The sequence below is a fragment of the Mastomys coucha genome, unplaced genomic scaffold (genome assembly GCF_008632895.1).
Source record: "Mastomys coucha isolate ucsf_1 unplaced genomic scaffold, UCSF_Mcou_1 pScaffold5, whole genome shotgun sequence".
Taxonomy (NCBI): Eukaryota; Metazoa; Chordata; class Mammalia; order Rodentia; family Muridae; genus Mastomys; species Mastomys coucha.
In genome coordinates this window covers 12503542-12513143 of record NW_022196911.1, presented here as the reverse complement: position 1 = coordinate 12513143, position 9602 = coordinate 12503542, and the positions used below count along the sequence as shown (strand labels likewise).

The 9602-nt window shown below is 45.0% G+C and overlaps 1 protein-coding gene and 1 long non-coding RNA gene across 4 annotated transcripts in view; one reads left to right on the top strand and one right to left on the bottom strand.

Annotated features, from left to right (window-relative positions):
- The window catches only part of Pde10a (phosphodiesterase 10A), a 459546-nt gene that overhangs the window by 297944 nt on the left and 152000 nt on the right, over nucleotides 1–9602 (top strand). The gene's annotated exons all lie outside the window — the stretch shown is intronic.
- LOC116077156 overlaps nucleotides 3450–9602 on the bottom strand; it is a 21360-nt gene continuing 15207 nt past the window's right edge. The window contains exons 3-4 of the long non-coding RNA XR_004113177.1: nucleotides 7391–7527; nucleotides 3450–5401 (exon numbers count right to left, since the gene is read on the bottom strand). This is a non-coding gene — a long non-coding RNA (uncharacterized LOC116077156). The remainder of the gene's footprint in view (nucleotides 5402–7390; nucleotides 7528–9602) is intronic.

Genomic DNA, 9602 nt, shown 5'->3' with positions numbered 1-9602 from the left:
TTCTTCTTCTTCTTCTTCTTCTTCTTCTTCTTCTTCTTCTTCTTTTCTTCCTCCTCTTCCTCCTCCTCCTTCCTTTCTTCTTATTTTGAGTTTCTCTGTGTAGTCCTGGCTGTCCTAGAACTTGCTCTGTAGACTAGGCTCACCATGAACTCAGAAATCTAACTGCCTTCACCTCCTTAGTGCTGGGATTAAAGGCATGCACCACTAGGCCTAGAAACATTTTCTTAATGATCAAAGTAAGAGGGCCTAGCCCATTGGTACCACCCCAGGGCCAATGGTCTTGGGCTGTTTAAGAAAGCAGGCTGAGCAAACCATGGGGAGGAAGCCAATAAGCATCATTTCTCTGTGGCCCCTGCCTCAGTTCCTGCCTCCAGGTTTCTGTCCTGCTGCCTTTGAGGATAGAGAATAACATGTAAGCTGGAATAAGCCCCTTCTTCCCCACATTTCTTTTGGTCATTGTGCTTATCACAGCAACAGAAAGCAAACAGAGTAAGTAAGAACATGTGTAATTTCCAACTAATCCCCTTGGAGTAAGCTGGAAGCATGTACAGACTTACTCTCCAGGGCCCCTTGTTTTTTGTGCAGCATGATTTCAAATCTGTTATGATATTTGCCTTAGACTGAGGATACAGAAGCTGATTGCTTACAAAGGATTTTACTTTGTTTCTTTCCTAGCTCTTAGGTGTCCATTTAGCCCTCCAAGGTGTGGGACCAGTAATCCAGTTACTCATAGCTACACTCACATGCTCCTGGCTTCCTAGTTGCTGAAGTCACCACTATGCCAAGACCAAACTGGTGGCTTCATTCAGTGTTACAAACACAATAAGCCGCACTCTTCAGGAGTACAAACACTTCTGAAACCTTTCATATACACAGTCTTAGACTAGCAGGCATCCCTTATTTTGGAGTCTTAGTTGCCTGGTTGTCTCTTGGGCAATTCCAAATGCCTCTGCATGACAAAGTTGCCAGCACTCCACAGTGAAAAGTTTCTTCTGATAACAGAGCTGCCTAATTCTGCATCATGGCAAATGGTCGTATTTCCTGGCAGCCTGGAGAGCTCTTACCAACTGCTTTCCCTGAGATGTGACAGTTGAGTTAAGGCAGGGATGAATCCCTTGGATCCACCTGGACAGGCTTATTGAACCAGTCAGTAGGATACATGAGTCTGGGGGATATTATAAAGAGACCATGTCTATAGAACATTTGTTATAAAGGCCCACAGTGTGGGCAGGGAGGGCACATCCTAACACTAACTCATTGGCTGCTGCTGGGTCTCTCCAGAACACACACCCTGCTTGCATTTACAGAGGCTGAGTTTTGTACATGATCGTATTTCCCCCTTGACTGTTGAATATGCAGTTTATCAACTGAGTGTTTCCTTCCTGGTGTGCTTAGTCTTCCTCATGTCTGTCTGTTTCACTTCCTGTCTTTTGTCTGCATTCTTCATTTCTTTGTCAAGCATGTTGCCTTTTGCCTCACTAGACCTGTGTGTATGTGTTTGCATGTGTGTCTTCATGCATGTGTGTGTATGTGTGTGCATATGTGCATACATGTACATGCATGTGTGTGTGTGAGTGCATGTGTATGTGCATGCATGCATGCATGCATGCATGCATGTGTGTGCATGCCTTTTTCAGTGATCTCCAGCACAGGCCAGGTGGACACTTCTTATCCATTCTTTTCTAAGTGGGATTCTGAGGTTGTGGGGACCACTATTCTTGTTTATATGTGGGCTACCTGCAGTCTTGTGTTACAAAACAAAGGAAATAAACTCCAGGCCTGAGACTCAGCTTAGGTCCCTCCCAGAAGGCCCAGATACTCTCAGCCATAGGAGGTCCTTTCTCAGGGAGACACACAATATGATAGTCACTTCATACCTGGACAAATCTGGGAGTACTCACAGAGACCGTGATAACCAGAGTCTGTTGTCTGGGGAGTCACCAAAAGCCCAGGATCCTGAGTCCTCCTTATCCACTGCACATAGCTTTGAAACTCATCCAGGAAATTATCCCTGGAAGAACAATGAACCAGCTTTACCTACAGGATGCCCTGAGGTAGGGAGCCTGCTCACATCTGAGTTCTCTTTATAAAGATTTGGTTTGTATTCACCACGTCAGAAAACAGACTGTGGCAAAAAGGGAGATTAAACCATAGAAGTCATCCCAACTGATCCTGGCTTCTAATAACTTCCCTGAATGCCCTCTCTCTGAGTCTTCATCACAGATATGGGCATTGAGTTTTAACTCTTACTTACTTGGCTTCATTTCTTTTGATGGATCTCTCCTCTCTCGGTTTCTCTTCCAAGGGAAGTTGTTGGCTTTCCTACTGTGGAATTCCTGTAGCTATGAAGAAGTTAACTGTAGTATGGTCTGTACCAGTATCCCATCTGCACACTGACCCTCTGGCTACAAGCCATTCTGTCACTGAGCACAGAAGAGCTCCAGGTCCTGTGTGAGTGGCCTGTGCAGTACTTTCTACACGGAGCGTCGTTGTCTGAAGGGCAGTGAATGGAGTTGAGCGCAATAGTCCAGAGGATGCTGGACCTCTTCCACCTTCCCCTCCCCTCCCTGCTCTTCTACTCAGAGGCTGTGCAAGCTGAGAGGCCTTGCGCCTTTGCCTCTTTTTGTAGACAGCCCTCACCCCGTCTCTGCAGGTTCCAGCACCTTCCCTTCCTCTATGTGAACAGCAGGCATTCGCAGTGAATGCGTCTTTGAGAATTCCAGGCAAAACACCTGTCTGCACATCTTGCTTCCTACTTGTATATTGCAAAGGTGTGGGAATCCAACATGTGGAAGCATATAACATCTGACATGGATGTGACAACTCTTATTCCTAGCCCAGAGACAAGTCTGTGAGACTCCCTCTAGTCCCAAGAGGCTTGGAACAGAAGCGTTTAAATAAAAAAAAAAAAAGAAAGGAATTTTTACGTATGCACGCATGGTGCAACCCCTTGGTTAGGGGGTCCCAGGTCTCAACACAATATTCACTAATGTTTCATCTGCACCTTAAGCACATCTGCAGTCGATTTTTAACACCCCTGCATTTGACTACAGCCCATCACGTGAGGTCAGATTAGCCTTATACAGATGCTCAAAATCTTGATGACTTTGGAACAATTCAGATTTCTGGATTAAAGATGGTTCTGCTGTACTGCACTGTATGGCTACGTAGTGTCCAGACAGTGTTGAAATGGCCACATATGGGTTCTCTACTTCCAAAGTGCAAAGCTTCCCATGAGTCTGGTGTGTTCTGTGCATGAGGAATGTGTCCGGACTTTATTGACATTGGTGGGTAGTGGGAGCAGAAATGCAAGCAGTATAGTAAGAATGACTTGGGATGAGATTGGCTTATTGTTGTTAGTTTTTAATTGAAAGCTATGCTGCTCCTTATCTGATTAAAATTCTCTAGTGTGCTTTAATTAAAAAATACAAAAAAAAATCAACTCGAACTAGGCTAATTGAAAGTAGCTTTTAATATTCCTTCATACTTTATTTGGACAGCTGATAAATGAATTTGTATCTAATTAAGGAAACAAAGAAGTTTGTCATTCAAGTGACTTCTTGTGTGTGTGGTTGTTTGAACTCATAGATGAAGAGATTTTAAAAACACAGGTAGGGGAACTGCATCCTGTGGCCTCTGCCATCTTATGGAGACCTCTGTTTCTGGAATGAACCTTTGAAACTGACAGGGAGTAGTGTTTGACAATGGACTCTTGTCCCCAAGTTTCCCTCTGTTCCGATCTGCTCCTGGGCCTGTGAGTACATTCAAGGTGGCTTATCTCCCTACATAGCCCAGCTCAACTTTACCAACTGAGAAACTCTTCTCAACTTTCTCTTCAAGACTTACTCATCATTCCCTCCCACAGTATCTACCCACTGGCACCTCAAACATCTCAAAATAGTAAAAAGTCATTTATCTCTATTGAAAAAAACCCACAAAATTCTGATATTAGAGATTTCTGACAATGAGGGCAAAACTTGGGTCTTTAAGATGCATAGATGATGCATACTCTCTTTTAACCAAAGAGTCCTCTCTACAGTAGACATAGATGCATGCTCTTAGCTGAGTCCCTCTCCATAGTAGAAATAGATGCAGGTTCTAGGTTAACTGAGTCCCTCTCCATAGTAGATACAGATGCATAGCCTTGGTTAACTGAGTCCCTCTCTATCTGAGACATAGATATGCACTCTAAATTACCTGAAGGGCCCCGTTCCATATTCGTTAGCAGATGCCTGCACGCTCTCCATTAACTGAAGGATCTTCTTCACGTCTGGATTGTTTCCTTGGGGCACTCCGAATGTACACAGCATGATAGTTCTGCTGCTCAGAATGTGAGATATAGCATCCATAAACTCTGGAATTTTAGATCAGTGTGAGTTTTACCTGTAGCACCACATTTTGGGTGGAAATATTTTAAGTCTTGTTTTGAAATTCCATAACTTAAAAATTGGGGCACATTAATATCATCCTGCCCTTTCTTGACAGACATAAAAATAGGCCCTGGCGCTTGTGTACACAGTCCATTGTAGGCCCTGTGTATCCTGTCTCTGCAGTGTTACTGAAGCCTCAGCATACTACCATGTGGGAGTGATGGCTGCTTTTTCCATTGAGAGGCTCTTGTAAGGGGTGGTTGGCTCCCTTGCCTGTGAGCAGTTTCAAACAGCCAGGCAGTTGGTCCCTGGTGGCATGTTGTACTATTCTGTTTCCATTGGCTGAGGCTGCCAATGTGTCCCCAGTCCTTTCTTACATGCTGTTTCAGATTCTTGTGGTGGCCAGCCATTGTCCTTCATCTTGCTGATGGAGCTTCTCAGCTGACTTGTAGTCTAGCTGGGCAGAGTTTCAGATCACATGTGGAGCAAGGAGAAATAAAATTGCTTTCAAAGTCAAGACTGGGAGGTAGTGTTGGCAAATGACCTCAACGTCCCATGTTGGTCGCAGTGGCAGGTGTGAAGGTTTCTCAGACTCAGTTTACTCCCTCCTTGGTTCAAGATTTCACTCTGGCAGATGGAGTTGTATAAGTCGAGAAGTCCAGGGTGTAGCCCACATCCTCACAACTTCAGGCCTGCACAGGCCTCCATGTATCAGTGATCAGGAGAAGCCCTCAGTCCTGTAATCCATATCTTTCTGTGAGATGGAGGGCTGTCCCAGTTTGCTTTGTCTCTGCACTTGGCACATGCTCAGAAGATGAGCAGTGCTTCTGGGGTGGTGTGTGAGATGTTCTCAGGCAGTATGTGAACAATCAGTCCCTGGTGATTTCTGCACGATGTGGTGGCTTTTGAACAGCGTGATTGAGAAAAAAAAAGCTGTGTAGATACCAAAGAGCTAGGCTTGCAGGGATCTACTTGTTAGCAGAGCCACTTGGAGGACCAGAGCAGTAGAATTACACGTTCAAGGCCAGGTGCTGTAGGGTGGAGGAACAGGCCATCATTAATAAACTATGCATTTAAGAGCATCATTATGCGGTCTTCAATATATAGCTAATATATTGTCTATTTAATATGAGTATCAAACCAACAGAGCATTGCCATTTCTAGTTTTCTGTAGAAAGCCCCCATGAAAGCATCAATAAACTTTTGGGTGATAGTGTGGAGTTAGCTGATAAAACCTGGAGATTCTAATCCTGCTGGAAGAGACAGATTGGAATGTGATGGAGGGCAGCTAGACCCCATCTTCTCTGTCTCTAAGTGGGCCTTAGAGACAGTTTGAACCACCATTTGAGGAGTTACTTCTTCTATACTAAATATGGCATGTGCCAAAGACCTCAGTCTAGAAGGATCTGGGAGACACCCCTAGTGCATCCTCCTGCCTCAGGTCAGGCAATGGCAGGTTTTTTTCTGCAATGACCCATGTATCAGCTGTTCCCCTGTGAAGACCTTGAGAGTAATAGTGACCAGAAGCAGAAGGAACCCACAATGTGTCTTTGAGTTTAATTTCTAATAATAGAAAAAAAATTCTGAAACTTTAAGGGTTTTAATCATAGTGTTTTAGATAAGGTATTTAAATGTAATGCCATGAGCTCTGTCAGGAAGAAATAATTATCCCCTTTCAAAAAATGGATATTCTAAGTGGTTTTTATTAGCCTAGTGAAAAATCTGCTATTTGAATAATTATTTTGTGTGTTTAAAATGGCTAACTCTGAATATTTTTCCATATGTCTTTATTTAGAAAAGTTTATTTACAAGTTGCCCATTAGACCTGAGATTGCAAATCTGCACATTGTCTGTGGTGGATGTGAAAGAATGAAGCCTGAAGTTGAGCTCACAGAACAGACATGGTCACACATACTCCAGGGGAGCATGAGGGATGGCAGCTACACATCCATCAGGCTCTAGGTAGCTCCCTGGAGGTATCCTGATGTAAGACAAGTATCAGAGCCAGACAGTACACATTAGAGGGTGGAGCGTCCCCAATGGCCACCTGCATTGTAGAGATCCAGAGCACCCACATCTTAGAGCTCCATCTTAGAAGATGGAAACCTAAAAACATGGAAAGCCAGCAATGCAGCCACAAGCCTGGCAGCTCCCTGGAGGAGGTGTGTGCTGTGCTGCCAGGTCGAGGGAGGGCAGCCTCAGGGATGCTCTGGCTGTTGTCTTTCTTCTTCTACTCTGTCCAGCCCCTCCACCCTCATGGTGCCATCCACATTGAGGTCAGGTTTCCATCTCAGCCCCTGTCCCACGTCTGTCTCTCCTCCCTGGGTACACTTCCACAGCACGCCCAGAGAGGTGTGCCTGCCTAATCCAGGCTGTTAACCTTCACAGTGACTCCTGTGAGTGGGAGCTAATAAGGCTTTTCAGTGAGAGGGATTTATTTGACAAAGCCAGCCCCCTCCTTCTCTCCAACTTCCAGCCTAGGCCTGGATGTCCCTCTCACCTCAGCCTCTAACTGAGAAAAGCAGCAGGGTTCAGCCAGGCCCCGAGTTCATTTAATCTCTTTGGTCAACCTCTTGGGATTCATCTTGGGATTCATTTTGTTTTGTTTTTATTTTTTTTTTTTTTTGAGACAGGCTTTCTCTGTGTAGCCTTGGCTGTCCTGGAACTCACTCTGTAGACCAGGCTGGCCTTGAACTCAGAAATCCGCCTGCCTCTGCCTCCCAAGTGCTGGGATTAAAGGTGTGCGCCACCACTGCCCAGCATCATTTATCTCTTAAATATATCTACTAGACTAGCTGTAGCTATTCCTAAATTCAGAACCATACATCAAACTTTAAAAAATATGGAATTTAATATATATTTTATGTATGTACATATTTATATGTTAAATATATATGTTTTATTTACACAAGACTTATCTGTTAAATATACATATTAAATATAGTTTGTATACACACACACACACACACACACATTTAAAACCAGTGCTAAGCTTTTGTCTTAAACTGGGTTTTCCTCACCTCTGAAGATGACGTCTCCAATTTCTGGTCCTCTCAGGTGCTCAGGCCCCACGTTTCAGGGTTGCTGTTGCCCTGCCTCTGTGGTGTTCTGTAATGTTTCTTTCCAACATGAACCTTCTAATCCAGTGTATCTTCTCCTGAGTGTGTGAGAGAGGTGGGGGAGGAGGCATTACTGAGAGGAGGGTTTTGTAGAGGATGTATAGATTCTGATTCTCTAGAGAAACCGAAGAAACAGAATCGGTACAGAGAAGAGGCGGGAGGAGAGGAATGTGAAAGACAACGTCACTGACTTCCAGCAACTAGTTTCTGTAGTAGGAACTGGGGTTCGAGTCGCAGCCCCAATTATGAGTTCCATGCAGCAGGCTAGACACTCAGTCAGGCACATCTCAATGTTGTGCTGAGATGCCCATCTCAGCGGAGAAAGCTGAGTGCTAGCTCCTAAACCCTTCCACCCAGACATTGGCTGAGGCTTTGCCCACATTGGAGAGAGCAGTCTGTGCTGCCCAGAGGAGAAAGGTTGAAAGGTTGGTTGCGTTTAAAAAAAAAAAAAAAAAAAAAACCACCCAGAGCAACATCTATGCTGGTGTTCTATCTATCAGGCAATGTCCAGCAGATACAAACTTTACCCATAGAAGAAAGACAACTGTTCAGGAGTGTGAGCTGTTGGGAGAAGGGGAGAAGAGGCTGCTATGAGACAGGGACCTGGGTTGCCGGTGTTAATCTCTTGCGTGTCTTCTCTGACAGTTTGGGCTGCGTGCATCCTGTCTGAGACTGTGTGGAAGGATAAAGGGCTTTTAGATCTCAGAAGGAAAGGGTTTCAGTTTCTTGTCTTACAGTACACACCGCAGGGTAGCTCTCGGATTCTTTCTGAAGCTTGGTTGCTGATAGGCTCACCTTTGTCACTGGCAGCTGTCCTGAATATCTCTTCCATTCCCTCCCTCCGCCCCCGCCTCCGCCCCCCACCCCCAGTCTTTTGGATGCTTCTTAACAATATGAAGTTGATTGGTTTACAATCGGTTTGACCTTTCCTGGTACAGTTTTTCTAGCAGTGGGTAAATTTGATCGGAGTCCTTTAATACTTCTCCCTCAACTGCTCAGGACATTAACACACAGAGGCAGAACTGCTGTGGAGTAACGTCTAAGCAACTGTAACTTGTCCTCTTTACCATCACAGGGCATTGCCTGACGCCCCACAATGGAGGTCGGAAGACTCTGGGGCTGTGGTTCTCAGCCTGTGGGTCAGCAACCCCTTTGGCAAACCTCTATCTCTAAAATGTATTTACGTTATGATTCGTAACAGTAGAAAAATCACAGTCATGAAGTAGTAATGAAAATAATGTTATGGTTGGGGGTCACCACAGCATGAGGAACTGCATTAAGGGGTCACAGCATGAGGAAATCTGAGAACCAGTGCTCTGGGCTCTTCTGTGTCATCTGGAAGCAGATGGAACAGCACCCTCTTCCTCTGGCTTCCTGCTCTGCCTTGTCATGCCACGCTGGTGCCTTAGGAGTTTAGATATTTCTCTTTTTGTTTTCTTTTTTACTATCGTGCCCAGCACTTCAACACATTCTGGACTGTGTGTGGACCCTCAGGTGTTTTGTGGCAGTGGTAAGTCCAAGGCTGATGGGAAATCACTTGGTTCTGATGTGCCGTCTACAGACATTTTTTTCCCAGGTGTTTACAGGAGTCTCCTCACTTCTAGCTGCCTGTCTTTCCCATAGAATGTTTTTAGACCCTGCTCAGCAAGGTGAGGAGAGAGGATAAAATCAACCAATCAACCAACCAACCAATCAACCAATCACCAGTCAGACAGACAGACAGGCAGACAGACAGACAAAAACGCACTCGGTATGGCATCCATAGCATACAGGCATAGATACTGACCCTTGGTTTAAAATATTCTGTGGTAGGCTGGACAGGTGGCTGCGTAGCTAAGAGCACTGGCTGCTCTTCCAGAAGGCTCTGGTTCAATTCCCAGGACTAACACAGCAGCTCACAACTGCGTGTAACTCTAATTCCAGAGCCCTCAGACTCCTTCTTTTGAACTCCATGGGCCCCAGGCAAGCAAGTGGTGGACAGGCATAGATACAGGCAAAGTACCCATGCAGATAAGTAAATACATTTAAAAATATATTAAGAATGTTGTGGCCCAGAAAGTATAGAGTAAGATGATGATGGTGGTGGGAGTGGCGGGAGTGGTGGGAGTGGTGG